General features: G+C 40.4%; 1 long non-coding RNA gene across 2 annotated transcripts; it reads left to right on the forward strand.

Moving 5' to 3' along the window:
- Positions 1-1,477: 1,477 nt before the first annotated feature.
- LOC147516885 (uncharacterized) lies at positions 1,478-12,156 on the forward strand. 2 transcript variants are annotated; one of them, XR_015213758.1, is made up of 4 exons: positions 1,478-1,524; positions 1,619-1,700; positions 10,613-10,687; positions 12,033-12,156. It is a non-coding gene; the product is annotated as an uncharacterized LOC147516885 (long non-coding RNA). The 2 variants fall into 2 exon arrangements; XR_015213757.1 differs by having other exon boundaries at positions 1,484-1,700.
- The last annotated feature ends 2,681 nt before the right edge of the window (positions 12,157-14,837 follow it).

Here is a 14,837-nt window from a genome sequence, read left to right on the forward strand (position 1 = left end):
AGTTTCATCAACCCCTCTAATGGAGGTTTAGCTATAAATCATAAGACTATCATAAACATAATAATAGAAAGAAAAAGACATCATGAAGAACTACTTTATTAAAGATAGTTGAATTGAATAAACTAAAGATTTTATTAAAAGGTTCTAATGGAGGCTACAAACTAAACTAATTAACTAAAACTAAACTAAACTAAAAAGGGAGAGAGAGAGAACCCTAATTTAAAACTAAACTAAAGAGGGGAGTAGCCAAGTTTTGTTTAGCATTAACCCTCTTTATATAGGAGAGGGTTAGGTTTACAATTTCGTGCATGGGCTTTAGAGCTGTGTTTTGGGCCACTAAATTAAGCCCAAAACCTAATTACTTAAGTCCAAAAAGGGTTTCTCTGCGTAAATATACTGCAATACCCTTTTCGTCCACTTTTACTACTCTGATTGGATTAAAGCTTAAACCATTAGAAAGCTCCTTCCGAGCCGGTCTTTTTGACATATAATAGGCTCAATTCCGATGTCTGAGTCCAAAGATACGGCTTGCGGAAGTTCTATTGACTTTTCTACTCTTTTTAATTTATACCCGCGTTGACTTTGACTTTTCAGCTTTGACTGAGCTTTAAAAAGGTTTTTTCTCCTTAAAACTTGGGCTTTAAACATAGAACTTCTTAGCAACCAACCTTTGCTCATTTCTCTTGCAAAAGTGACATATTTCTTCATATATTTGACTCCAATACCTGAAATTGTAAAGTCCTGAATTATTATTAAGGATAATTGTGTAAATTTCATATCAAATCTAGGGTCATTTATGTAAATTGGTCGTCGGGTTTATGTTTCAAACGTACGTAACTGGATGAAACTTAACTCCGACTCATAAGTCACGTTAGGTAAGCGACCATAGGCGAAAAAATTGACAAAATGTCGATTAGCGGCTTTTCCGCGTCGAAGCTGGCACGAGTTAACAGCTTACACACTTGAGTGGGTTATTGTTATAGCCTGCGGTGAGATAGAATATAGGAGATTAAATTTAGCGGGATGGGCCGGAAAAATAATCACGACGCGAAGTCAAATGACTTAGCGGTTAAGAGTGAATTAAGACTTTAAGTCTAATTGGGCATATTGGGCTTGGGCCTTAATAACCAAAAATTGGCCCAAACAAAAATCGCACCAAACGAAATCGCGAAAACAACCCAAATCGCACCCATCTTCCCCAATTTTCTCAATCCTTTAAACCTAAGAGAGAGAAACACGAATTCGCCAAAAATTCCATCGATTCAACCTCAATTCCTCACGCCCAAACCTTAACAACACTCAACCAAGCGTGGGAATTCAAAAAATTATTGGATTTGCGTCGTACCGCCGCTGCCGCCGCTGCCGGGTGAGTTTAATCCACTCCAAACAACTAGTTTGAACTCGACGTCGATAGTTGGGGATGTATTGATGGAAGTATTGGGACGGGGTAGTATTATGGCTCGCAAAGAAGAAGATAGGAGTAGAAGTGAATTCGAGCATACCGAAGCGAAATCGAGATAAGAGGTGAGTTAGTTTCGCCTCAATCAAATAATTTGAACTCGATTTCGTTCTATTTGGTTGTATGGATGAAGGATGATTGAAATTGGGTGGTTGTTAGGTCGACAGCAGCTGTGGGAGGAGACAAAGTGAGCGATTTTGGTGGAGCAGCAAGCTAGGAGCGATTTTCGCTTGCTGACTCGGTAAGAATTGCTATATTCACTTTAATTTAAAGACGTTATGTTAGTCTAAACTTGTTTAGGATTTGATTCAGTAATGCACGATTGATAAGAAACACGGCCGATGAATTGTAATTAGATTTTATATGAACCAGAAGAGTGGAATTTGTTTGTAGTTGAAATTTGGAATTTGAATTGAGAGGGATAGGATTGGCGTCGATATGAGGGCCCGCCATGGCGAAATAGCCGAGAGACCGTCGAATAACTTGATTTAAATGGCCTCAGTAGCTCTAATCCGGTGATAGTTAGATGGAAAGTTATCCGAAACCAAATTCTTAACGGCGAGAATTCTTCTCGACTTACACTAGATAAGAATTCCTCGTTGTTCGATCAATTCTAATAATCGACATATTTGTATATGCTATTATAGGAATGAATTCGAGTGGATTGGGTTAAAGCGGGATTGATTGATTAAGTGGGCTTGAGGAGAACGGAGCTTGCTAAGGTAGGAACCTACATCCCCATATATAGTCTGCTTATTTTCATGCATGATTTGAATTGCTTAAATTGGAAATAGATAGTTTGTGTATCAACCATGCATGTATATATGATATTCATGTTTTGCATTGTATTTCCTCGCTATAAACTATATATATAGATAGCTTTCGTGTGAAATGGGTTTTCTCAGAAAATCGGGGGTAGCGAGGGATTGTTTCTTTGTTAAAAGTGAAAAACTAGTTTTGGGAAAGGTTCGTCTCTTGTCCTTAAGGAGACAGAGATGGATTTTTGAAATGCGGGTAAGAATTACCCGGTTGTTTGTAATTAGGCGCGAGGTTCTGGATTTTCCCGGAATGGGTGTTGTTATTTACGATGATTCGCCGTTTGGGAATCATCGGTTGTTATTTACTATGACTGGCCCGTTTGGGAGTCATAGGTTGTTCTACTCGATTTCGGGAAATCCATGAACTCACACCTATATAATCAACAGTTTTAAAAGAAAAACTAGATATATAACTAGAGTATTTGAAAATAATCGGTAATACGAGTATATATATATAGATATTACTATGTTTATCACGAGGAGATTTAGAAAAGGAACTGTGAATTCCTATAAAGAAGGAACTGTTGTCGATTTTCTGAGGCGGCGGTTAAGCTCTAGGATTCCAACTGTGGTGTACACCTTCGAGGTGGTGGGCCACCTTTAAAGGGATGCATCACTTTGGATGTAGTCCGGGAATTCCTTTCTACTTTTCTAGATAACCATGCTTGTAGTGTCACCTGTATGGTGATTAGCTTGAGTGGGGTTACATGTTACCTCGATGAGGGTTTAGGCGAGTGTGAGAGTTTAGTCCACTCACGGATGTGTGTCGATCCCGAAAGCGGTCTGCGGTCGTCGAACGGTTGACCACCGTAAGTTAGGTGACAGCCGTATGGGGTCGGGTCACAGAGGCCCCCGAGCCCTAAAGCTTTGGGGATTTTGTGTGTATGAACACAACAACGGCATTTCATCTCCCTGCCGGTAAAATCAGGAAAACAACGGTGCATGGTTCACACTGGGAAGTACTGAACCGAGATTGCCCGCGGATTTGGCCGAAAAGTACCGTACCCTCACCACCATTCTAATAGGATGCAGCGGCCACAATAGTTGTATGATGGTTGTGAAAGATATATTTGAATATTAAAGAAGCATGCCGATATGATTTATGCTAGCTAGTGATGTATTTATATAGTCACGATATTTTGATTCATTATTATAAAACCCGCATGTTTCAAATGATTTCTATAAGTAGAATATGTATTGGTTATATGCGTTTCTCTTTGGGCATAGTTGTTTGCTCATCCTACTTAACATTTCAGACGAACCCGATTTGAGAGGAGGCTTTTTCCTAACCCTAGCGATGAGGGTTATGGGGATTTGGGAGGATTTCGTGATGCTTGACGAGGGACGAGTCAAGTTCATACTTTTGGTTGTATAGAGATAGTCTAGTTCTTTCTTTGTCAGTATATATTGAGAGCTAGCTCATTTTGATGTATTTATTTGATGTATTGGAGTGTAGTTAATCTTAAGCCTTTTGGATATGTATATGGGTATCACAATGATGGTGTATAGGGTGGAGATTTTGTATATATATGGTGGTTGTTGGAAGGGTATTATGAAGTGTTGAGGGTTATAGCGAGGTTTATGACAAAGGTTATGACAGGTTTTAGGGTTTCTTAACGTCGATCAAACAAAGGAAACTCTGCGAAATTTCGGTAGAATCGGGATAGGTGTCGGCCTCGAGATTCATTCCCGTCCCGGGATGTGTGTTGGGTCTCGGCGTGATGTAAAAATGGTATCGAGGCGTCCACTATTAGATCCGTCTGGGAGCTGTAGTGGGGGACTCGATCGCGACGCGTTTCAGAAGTGTTAGTCGAAACCCGATAAACCCTAGATACATTACCCCTAGTGAGTACGTTAAGCGTTAAGACTAGTTTAGCAATGTCGAGACGTCGCACGGGGAGTTGTTTTGTCACAGCGGAGAGCGTGGACACGTGTCGGAAAAATTTGATGAATCGGACACCATTAGGTCGGAGTGAATTTTCATTTCGAGGTGCGGGGCACGACCTGCGCTTGCCCAAGCCTTACCTGAGCGCGACCTGCGCTCATCTCTTGAAATTCTTCTCGCGCTCATTCTATGCATGTGAATTCCATAGGGCGTGGCCTATGCTTCTTGCATAATTTTGAGAACTCTCTTTCTAATTTATCATACACTGAGTTGGCTCTTTGTGTATGTGCAGAATAGTCACCATGGATCCGGAAAGTACTAGTGGTGATGATGCTACGGATCGTGGTCGGGAGGACCGAATGGATAGGCTCCTCGCTATGATGAATCAAATGGCTCAAGCACAAAATGAGATGAGAGCTGAGATCGAAAGTTTGAGGGCTAGTCGGAACGAGCCCCAAACTCTTCTGACATCCACTGTTATTCCACCTGGTGTAACACCAGAGGTAGCATCCCCGACCACAGTGAGGGTTGAGGAGTTCAGGCCACCAGTGCAAAGTCAATCAGGTTTTCTGCTGGCAAATTTCATCAGGTTACGTCCACCTGAATTTGTGGGGTCTTCTGAGGTTAAAGTAGCTGAAGACTGGTTGTTAGACATGTCTAGTATGCTGGACTCCATGATGTGTACTGATGCAGAACGGGTTACTTTGGCTGCCTTCATGCTTAGAGGTGAAGCCAAACACTGGTGGATCAGTGTTAAGGATGTGGAGACGTTTCCTATGAGTTGGGCTAAGTTTGAGGAACTCTTCCTTTTGAGGTATGTTACAGAGGCGGAGAGATAAGAAGCTTTAATGGAATTCCTCAAGTTAGAACAAGGAAACATGACAAGTGGGGAAATTATGAAGAGAAATTCATCGTTCTTTCACGATATGGGAAGGAGTTGATTTCCACGAAAAAGCTAAGGCTAGGAAATTCATTGACGGGCTGAAACCGTGATATGCAGAGAGCAAGATGTCGATCCTTCCGATCGATTCCTATCGAGGGCTGTGAGAAGAGCTCAAGGTATTGAAAGAGTGGATGATCGAGTTATTGCTACACTGAGGCAAAAGAGGTTGGAAGGGTAAGACAGTCGGCATCTCAGGGTAGGCAGGATACGGGAAAGAGGCAGGTTTACCAAGGTAGTGGTTCAGGGTCGCAACAGATGTATAGGCGGTCATTGGCGAGGCACCACAGTGGAGGCACCACCGGCTGCATAATGCGGGGGTTTGAATGTGGTTAGGCCAGCACAGAGTCTACCAGTTGCGAGACCGATGAGTGGATCACAGAGGCCACCGAGGGTACCTGCTCCTTCTCAGACCAGAGCACCAGTGCAGAATTTGAGGCCTCAGGGTCAGAGAGCTAGATTGCAATCTGTAATACCCCGAGTACACAAATGTCGGGGAGAGAGTGTGGTTTGCTATGGTTGCGGTGAAGCTGGGCATATCAAGCGGTTTTGTCCCAAGTCCACTTCAGGGGTGGAACAGAGACCACAGGCCAAGGTGTATTATCTAGTGCCAGAGGAAGAAGTTGTGGATCCTGCATCCGTCCAAGAGGAAGCCACGGTATATAATGCTATGGGGGCAGATATCAGTGCTACCGATCAAGTGGTGGAAGGTATGATATGTTTGTTTACTCATAATGTGCATGTCCTGTTTGATACGGGTGCTACTCATTCCTTCATTTCTAAAACTATGGTGGAAATTCTTGGGTTGGATGTAGTTAATACCGGGAGGAAGCTTATTCTATCTACTCCTCTAGGAAAGAAAACTATGTTCTTTGAAGTTTGTCACCATTGTGTGATAAAGATAGGTGATAGTGAGATGATAGTCGATCTAACGGTGATGGACCTAAAAGATTTCGAGGTCATCGTAGGAATGGATTTGTTAGGGAAGTATCATGGCCATGTAGATTGTTTTGCCAAAACAGTGACGTTTAGAGTACCGGGACAGCCTGAGGTTGTGTTTGAGGGGATTAGAAATCACGGTATCTCGAAGTGGTGAAGACCAAGTCCGACTTCAAGTATGATAGATCTGGATTGTTAGCTGGTCTTAGTCTCCAAGGGCGGTTTGAATCTTCCGAGCTTGTTCTCAGTAGTTAGTGAGTTTCTTGCGTTGTTCCCGGATGCATTGCGGGATTGCCTCCGGCGTGAGATAGATTTTGTAATAGATCTAATGCGGGGAACGCCGCTGATTTCGATGATTCCTTATCGAATGGCTCCTCTTGAAATGAGAGAACTCAAGTCCCAATTAGATGAATTGAAAAGATTGGGGTTTATAAGGGAAAGTCAGTCCCTTTGGGGGAGCACGGTGTTATTTGTGAAGAAGAAGGATGGGTCATTTCGCTATGTGTGGATTTATCGGAAGTGAATAATGTGACTATCAAGAACAAATATCCGTTGCCTAGGATTAATGACTGTTATTCGATCGGTTAAGGGGTGCCAAGTATTTCTCGAAGATAGATCTCAGAACAGGCTACCATCAGATGAGAATTCGAGAAGAAGATATACAGAAGACAGCTTTCCGCACACGGCTAGGGCATTTTGAGTTTTTGGTGTTACCATTTGGATTGACAAATGCTCCGGCTGCATTTATGGATCTCATGCACCGAGTGATGTGGAAATACTTAGATCAATTTGTTATCGTATTCATAGATGACATATTGATTTATTCAAGACTAGAAATTTGAACACAAGGAACACTTGAGGATGGTTTTTCAAACATTAGTTGATCATCAGCTTTACGCCAAGTTCAGCAAGTGTGAGTTCTGGTTGAATGAAATGAGGTTCTTAGGGCATGTTGTATCGGAGAATGGAATCAAAGTTGATCGTTCAAAGATAGAGGCAGTGAATAATTGGCCGAGACCGACGTCAGCGACGGAAGTCAGAAGTTTCTTGGGATTGGCAGGGTATTACCGTCGTTTTGTGGAAGGATTCTCTAGCATAGCGTCGTCCTTAACTAGATTGACACAGAAGGATGTGAAGTTTGAATGGACGGAGGCATGCGAGAAAGCTTTCCAAGAGCTAAAGACGCGATTGGTAACAGCCGCTTTTTTGACTATTCCGGATCCGGAGAAGAGCTATGTGATTTTATCGATGCCTCTAACACCGGGTTAGGATGTGTCTTAATGCAAGAAGGCCAAGTGATAAGCGTATCGCGTCCTAGACAATTGAATGCCCATGAGAAGAATTATCCTACTCATGACTTGGAGTTAGCGGATCATTCATGCTCTAAAGATATGGAGGCATTATGTGTATGGTGAGAAGTTTGAGATATTCTCGGATCACAAGAGTCTCAAGTACTTGTTTGTTCTGAGAAAGATTTGAATATGAGCGCAGGAGGAGATGGGTTGAGTACATGGAGGACTATACCTTCACATTGCAATACCATCCGGGTAAAGCAAATGTAGTTGCCGATGCATTGAGTAGGAAGCGAGAACATGTCTGTGCTCAGATGATGATGAAGGAGTGGCAATTGCTGGAGTCTGCTGCTTCTTATGGTTTTGAAATCGCGGGAAATGGAAGTGGAGATCCTCGAAAATGTGTTATTTAGCACGGATGACGGTGTGACGCAGAAAACACCTTGGTTCAAGAGATTGTGAATGCTCAGAATACCTCGAGGGATGGACCTAGGTACCAAGGATATGTGAATAATGCTGAGGATGTTGATTGGGAAAAATCCGGAGACGGAAGCATCAGATTCAGAGGAAGAATTTGGGTACCTTTTGATCACTCTTTGCGGAATAGTATCTTGAAGGAGGCACATAGATCGAAGTATACCATTCATCCCGGGGTACCAAAATGTCTGAGATCTACGCCGAGTTTTGGTGGCGGGCATGAAGCGACACATTGCGTAATATGTTAAGAAGTGTGCCACATGCCAACAGTGAAAGTCGAACACCATAGACCACACTGGTCTTCTTAAACCTCTGGAGATTTCGGAATGGAAGTGGGAGAATATAACCATGGATTTTGTGTCCGGGTTACCGAGGACCGATGAGGGAATGGATTCTATATGGGTCATTGTTGATAGACCGACCAAGTCCGCGCCCATTTCATACCATTTAAGACTACTTACTCTGCTGAAAAGCTAAGTAGAATCTACATGTCGATGTCTCGAGGTTGCATGGGGCACCATTATCTATAATTTCAGATAGAGGTACTCAATTTACCGGTTCATTTTGGAGAAGTCTTCAAAGGGAATTGGGGACCAAACTGAAATCAATCTGACATTTCATCCATGAAACCGATGGGCAATCGGAAAGAGTCATCCAATCATAGAGGATATGCTTCGGGCTTGCGTGCTTGATTTTGGGGGTAGTTGGAAGACTCATTTGGCATTGGCTGAGTTTGCCTACAATAACAGATTACCAATCTAGTATTGGTATGGCTCCGCTTTGAAGCGTTGTATGGCGGACCTTGAGAACACCTCACTGGTGAAACAGGAGGAGATAGTATTATGTTGGGGCCGAGATGGTTAGTGACACCGAGAAGATTAGAGTGATACTGAATCGGTTGCTCCGCCAAGAGTCGTCGAAAAGCTATCGCGGATAAGTGTAGACGTCCCTTGGAATTTTATGAAGGTGACAGGGCATTCTTGAAAGTATCTCGGAAGAAGGGCATTCAGAGGTTAGGGATGAAAGGAAACTTGCACCTAGATATGTGGGACCATTCCCGATTATTGAAGATCTCCGAAGCTAGCTTATAAGCTCGAGCTACGGAAAGGCTATCACGTGTCCATAACGTGTTCCATATCTCAGATGCTACGCAAGTATGAGCGGATCCACTACATGTTGTCGATTTGGAATCGTTGGAGTTGGAAGAAGACATTACCTATCCGGAAGGGCCGGTTCAGATTCTAGATCAGAGAAAAGAGATTGCGGTCAAAGGTCATTCCGTTGGTAAAGGTCTTGTGGAGAAATCACAATGTAGAGGAAGCAACCTGGGAGAAAGAAGCCGATATGAGGCGACAATATCCAGAATTGTTCGAGCAATAAGGTATGATTTAATTTCGAGGACGAAATTTTCTTTTAAGGAGGGTAGGATGTAAAGTCCTGAATTATTATTAAGGGTAATTGTGTAAATTTCATATCAAATCTAGGGTCATTTATGTAAATTGGTCGTCGGGTTTATGTTTCAAACGTACGTAACTGGATGAAACTTAACTCCGACTCATAAGTCACGCGTTAGGTAAAGCGACCATAGGCTTAAAAAATTTGACAAAATGTCGATTAATTTTTTTTTTCCGCGGGAAGGCACGAAGTTAACAGCTTACACGCTTGAGTGGGTTATTGTTATAGCCTGCGGTGAGATAGAATATAGGAGATTAAATTTAGCGGGATGGCCGGAAAAATAATCACGACGCGAAGTCAAATGACTTAGCGGTTAAGAGTGAATTAAGACTTTAAGTCTAATTGGGCATATTGGGCTTGGGCCTTAATAACCAAAAATTGGCCCAAACAAAAATCGCACCAAACGAAATCGCGAAAACAACCCAAATCGCACCCATCTTCCCCAATTTTCTCAATCCTTTAAACCTAAGAGAGAGAAACACTAATTAAGCCAAAAATTCCATCGATTCAACCTCAATTCCTCACTTCAAACCTTAACAACACTCAACCAAGCGTGGGAATTCAAAAATTATTGTTTTTTCGTCGCCGTAGCTACGCGCTCTTGCCGGGTGAGTTTAATCCGCTCCAAACAACTTGTTTGAACTCGACGTCGATAGTTGGGGATGTATTGATGGAAGTATTGGACGGGGTGTAGTATTTCGGCAGTAGCAGTGGGAGTAGAAGTGAATTGAGCATACCGAGGCGAAATCGAGATAAGAGGTGAGTTAGTTTCGCCTCAATCAAATAATTTGAACTCGATTTCGTTCTATTTGGTTGTATGGATGAAGGATGATTGAAATTGGGTGGTTGTTAGGTCGACAGCAGCTGTGGGAGGAGACAAAGTGAGCGATTTTGGTGGAGCAGCAAGCTAGGAGCGATTTTCGCTTGTCGCTTGCTGACTCGGTAAGAATTGCTATATTCACTTTAATTTAAAGACGTTATGTTAGTCTAAACTTGTTTAGGATTTGATTCAAGAATGCTGCGATTGATAAGAAACACGACAGTAATTGTAATTAGATTTTATATGAACCGAAGAGTGGAATTTGTTTGTAGTTGAAATTTGGAATTTGAATTGAGAGGGGATAGGATTGGCGTCGATATGAGGGCCTGCCATGGCCGAAATAGCCGTAGAGACCGTCAGAGTAACAGTGCCAGAAATGGCCTGTAGCTCTGTTAACGGTAGTTAGATGGAAAGTTATCCGAAACCAAATTCTTAACGGCGAGAATTCTTCTCGACTTACACTAGATAAGAATTCCTCGTTGTTCGATCAATTCTAATAATCGACATATTTGTATATGCTATTATAGGAATGAATTCGAGTGGATTGGGTTAAGCGGGATTGATTCAGTTAAGTGGGCTTGAGGAGAACGGAGCTTGCTAAGGTAGGAACCTACATCCCCATATATAGTCTGCTTATTTTCATGCATGATTTGAATTGCTTAAATTGGAAATAGATAGTTTGTGTATCAACCATGCATGTATATATGATATTCATGTTTTGCATTGTATTTCCTCGCTATAAACTATATATATAGATAGCTTTCGTGTGAAATGGGTTTTCTATAAAATCGGTAGCGAGGATTGTTTTTTGTTAAAAGTGAAAAACTGGTTTTTGGGAAAGGTTGGCGTCTCTTGTCTCGATAAGGAGCGAGAGAGATGGATTTTGAAATCGCGGGTAAGAATTACCCGGTTGTTTGTAATTAGGAGCGAGGTTCTGGATTTTTCGGAATGGGTGTTGTTATTTACGATGATTCGCCGTTTGGGAATCATCGGTTGTTATTTACTATGACTGGCCCGTTTGGGAGTCATAGGTTGTTCTACTCGATTTCGGAAATCCATGAACTCACACCTATATAATCAGTTTTAAAAGAAAAACTAGATATGTAACTAGAGTATTTGAAAATAATCGCGAATCTGAGTATATATATATAGATATTACTATGTTTATCACGAGGAGATTTAGAAAAGGAACTGTGAATTCCTATAAAGAAGGAACTGTTGTCGCATTTCCAGAGACGGCAGTTCGGCTCTAGGATTCCAACTGTGGTGTACACCTTCGAGGTGGTGGGCCACCTTTAAAGGGATGCATCACTGGATGTAGTCCGGGAATTCCTTTTCTACTTTTCTAGATAACCATGCTTGTAGTGTCACGCTGTATGGTGATTAGCTTGAGTGGGGTTACATGTTACCTCGATGAGGTTTAGACGCGAGGAGTGAGAGTTTAGTCCACTCTCGGATGTGTCGAGGATCTGGCGGTCTGCAGTCGTCGAAGCGGTTGACCACCGTAAGTTAGGTGACAGCCGTATGGGGTCGTGGTCACAGGCCCACCGAGCCCTAAAGCTTTGGGGATTTTTGTGTGTCTGAACACAACAACGGCATTTCATCTCCCTGCCCGGTAAAATCGGAAAACAACGATGCATGGTTCACCTTTGGGAATCATTGAACCGAGTTACTCGCGGATCGGCCGTACCGGTCATTACCCTCACCATTCTAATAGGATGCAGCGGCCACAATAGTTGTATGATGGTTGTGAAAGATATATTTGAATATTAAAGAAGCATGCCGATATGATTTATGCTAGCTAGTGATGTATTTATATAGTCACGATATTTTGATTCGTATTATAAAAACCTGCATGTTTCAAATGATTTCTATAAGTAGAATATGTATTGGTTATGTGCGTTTCTACTGGGCATAGTTGTTTGCTCATCCTACTTAACATTTCAGACGAACCAGTTGCAGAGGAGGCTTTTCCTAACCCTAGCGATGAGGGTTATGGGGATTTGGGAGGATTTCCGTATGCTTGACGAGGACAGAGTCAAGTTCATACTTTTGGTTGTATAGAGATAGTCTAGTTCCTTCTTTTTTCTTTGTATATATTGAGAGCTAGCTCATTTTGATGTATTTATTTGATGTATTGGAGTGTAGTTAATCTTAAGCCTTTTGGATATGTATATGGGTATCACAGTGGTGTATAGGGTGGAGATTTTGTATATATATGGTTGTTGGAAGGGTATTATGAAGTGTTCAGTGGTTATGCGAGGTTTATGACAAAGGTTATGACAGTTTTTTTAGGGTTTCTAACGTCGATCAAACAAAGGAAACTCTGCCGAAATTTCGGTAGAATCGGGATAGGTGTCGGCCTCGAGATTCATTCCACGTCCTCGGGATGTGTGTTGGGTCTCGGGGCGTGACAGAAATACACAAAAGCACGTAAACAGTATTAACTTTTATTTATTATACACATAATTGGTCTAAATGTAATATTATTAAGGGGTTAAAACTACAATTTTGGACTCTTATCACTCCCTTGGAGCATCTATGGAGCTCTTAGAATATGGAAAAACTTTGACATACCGAATGTAAATAATATTCATCTTTTTTCGCTTAAAAGCGAAGCCTAAAAGTTATCTAGCTTGACAAAAAGAAGATTTGAGGTGTAGAACCGACAGACAATCGTATCTATAATCTATTTCCTAAAGATGTTGCGGAACCAAGACATCCTAAACCATTAGGTATTGTGGAAATCTAAACGTCTTGAGTACAACATTCCATCAAGTTCTATTCCATAGTAAGAAACTTGGTGAAACCAAAATAACAAAAAATATATTTAGAGATGAACTGTAAAAATCTAAATATAAATAATCCCCATAAAAATATTTATCTGACAAGTATTAATCATATAATATCAATTATCTATTTAGTCTGATGAACTTTTCAACTGAGAAATTAATAAAATTGAGAAATAAAACCAATAAACATTTTCTTGAAAAGCAGAAAGCACACATTTTACAATGAATCAATAGTAATACGTTTTTCTTATTTAAGGTTAAAGAACCTTCAAAGAAATGCAGCACACTTAAGGGAATTAGCGCAACAATGCTACTCTTAAGAATCGATTGATCAAAGCAACACTTACATGATCTTATAATTTCTTTTTTATAGCATTCGCTTTAACATGATTTTAGAATCAACGCTACTAATATTTTAAAGATACTAAAGAACAAATTTTTGCTTCACCTCTTATATTGACTATGATAACTTGTGGACCCAATCACCAAAGCTGACGCCTCCGATGCAATTAGGAAACTATATTTAAAATAAATTTAGATGAGTGTGTGTATATTTGATAGAATCATCCTTGAATAGTTGAATGATTTAGATGAAATTGAATCATTCGTGATGAATGTCGGGTTCGCTATCTTTGTCGTGACGTCCATTGCTCCCATCAGTTCCCCAACAACCTTGTAACCATTCCAATATGGAAGTCAAGAAAATTCCAGAAATCAGTAGTTTGAAGAGATACAAAAACAGTCAAAATAATAAGAATACTAATAATTAATTTGCTAAGAAAAATACTTGCATGAGTTTGTGGGAAACCTTTGATGATCAAAAATAGTAGAAATGAGGCCTTTGGGTTTAAAAACTCATCGTCTGTTTTATGAGAGAGAGAGAAGACAATGGTTGCGCCTGTTCATGTCTTCATGAATCTTGGGCAAATAAGAACTGACGAAGAGCTACTCTTAATTACAAAAAAAGAGTACTAAATTACAAATAAAGAAGGGGTTAACGTAAGTGCATGCCCTGGTCCTTCGATAAGATTTTACCAGTCTAGTGTTTGGACGTATAAAAGAAATTTAAATCGACACACATAAAAATTTAATTGTGTTTAAAGTTTGCAATTAGTCATTTCTAGAGGAAACAAAGAGTTTTTTTGTTTAATTTTACAACTAAGAATCTAATTAATTTTTAATCCAACTCATGGGCTGTCATAGTGGTTAAATCGGTACACATAAAAATTTAATTGTGTTTAAAGTTTGCAATTAATCATTTCTAGAGAAAACAAAGGGTTTTTTTTGTTTAATTTCACAATTAAGAAACTAATTAATTTCTAATCCAACTCATGGGCTATCATCGTGGCACTCGTCTCGACCCTTGGTTTATACCCCCTTAAATTGAATCTTAGCCGTTGGCTATCAAGACCGCCCTATTTTGTTAAGTAGATGTTAATTCTATTTCAAAAAGTTTGCAATGTAAAGAAACACGAATAAATTGATATTGTTGTAGACTTGTAGCTCAGTTAAAGGCTTTTATTTCATTTTTTGAAAAATTTATGGAAAATAGAACCTAACCCGATCAACAAGGACATTGTAAATATCTATCTAACATTAGGAGGTCTCTTGAGTAAAGGGCGAAAAAAAAAAACAAATGGCTCTCGACATCCACTATTTCTTGACTGTGCAAAATTTTGTTGACTATCCCAACTTTTTTTGTAATTCTCTTGAGCTCCAAATCATGAACCTATCTTCCCAATTTTTCTCCTAATCAATCTCCTCCCCAATCAACATTTTTATTTTATTTTATAATTTTATATTTTCATTACTCAAAAGGTGTAGACAATTACATCCTCAAAAGGGGGTGGGGAAGGCCTACATTTATGAGCCTCCCCATTAAATATTTGACTGATCCACTTACAATCAAAAAGTAAAAACATAAAAGAGTAGTTTTTTTTTTTTTATGGAGTCTAGTATT

Source organism: Coptis chinensis, chromosome 2, assembly GCF_015680905.1.
Source record: "Coptis chinensis isolate HL-2020 chromosome 2, ASM1568090v1, whole genome shotgun sequence".
Lineage (NCBI taxonomy): Eukaryota > Viridiplantae > Streptophyta > Magnoliopsida > Ranunculales > Ranunculaceae > Coptis > Coptis chinensis.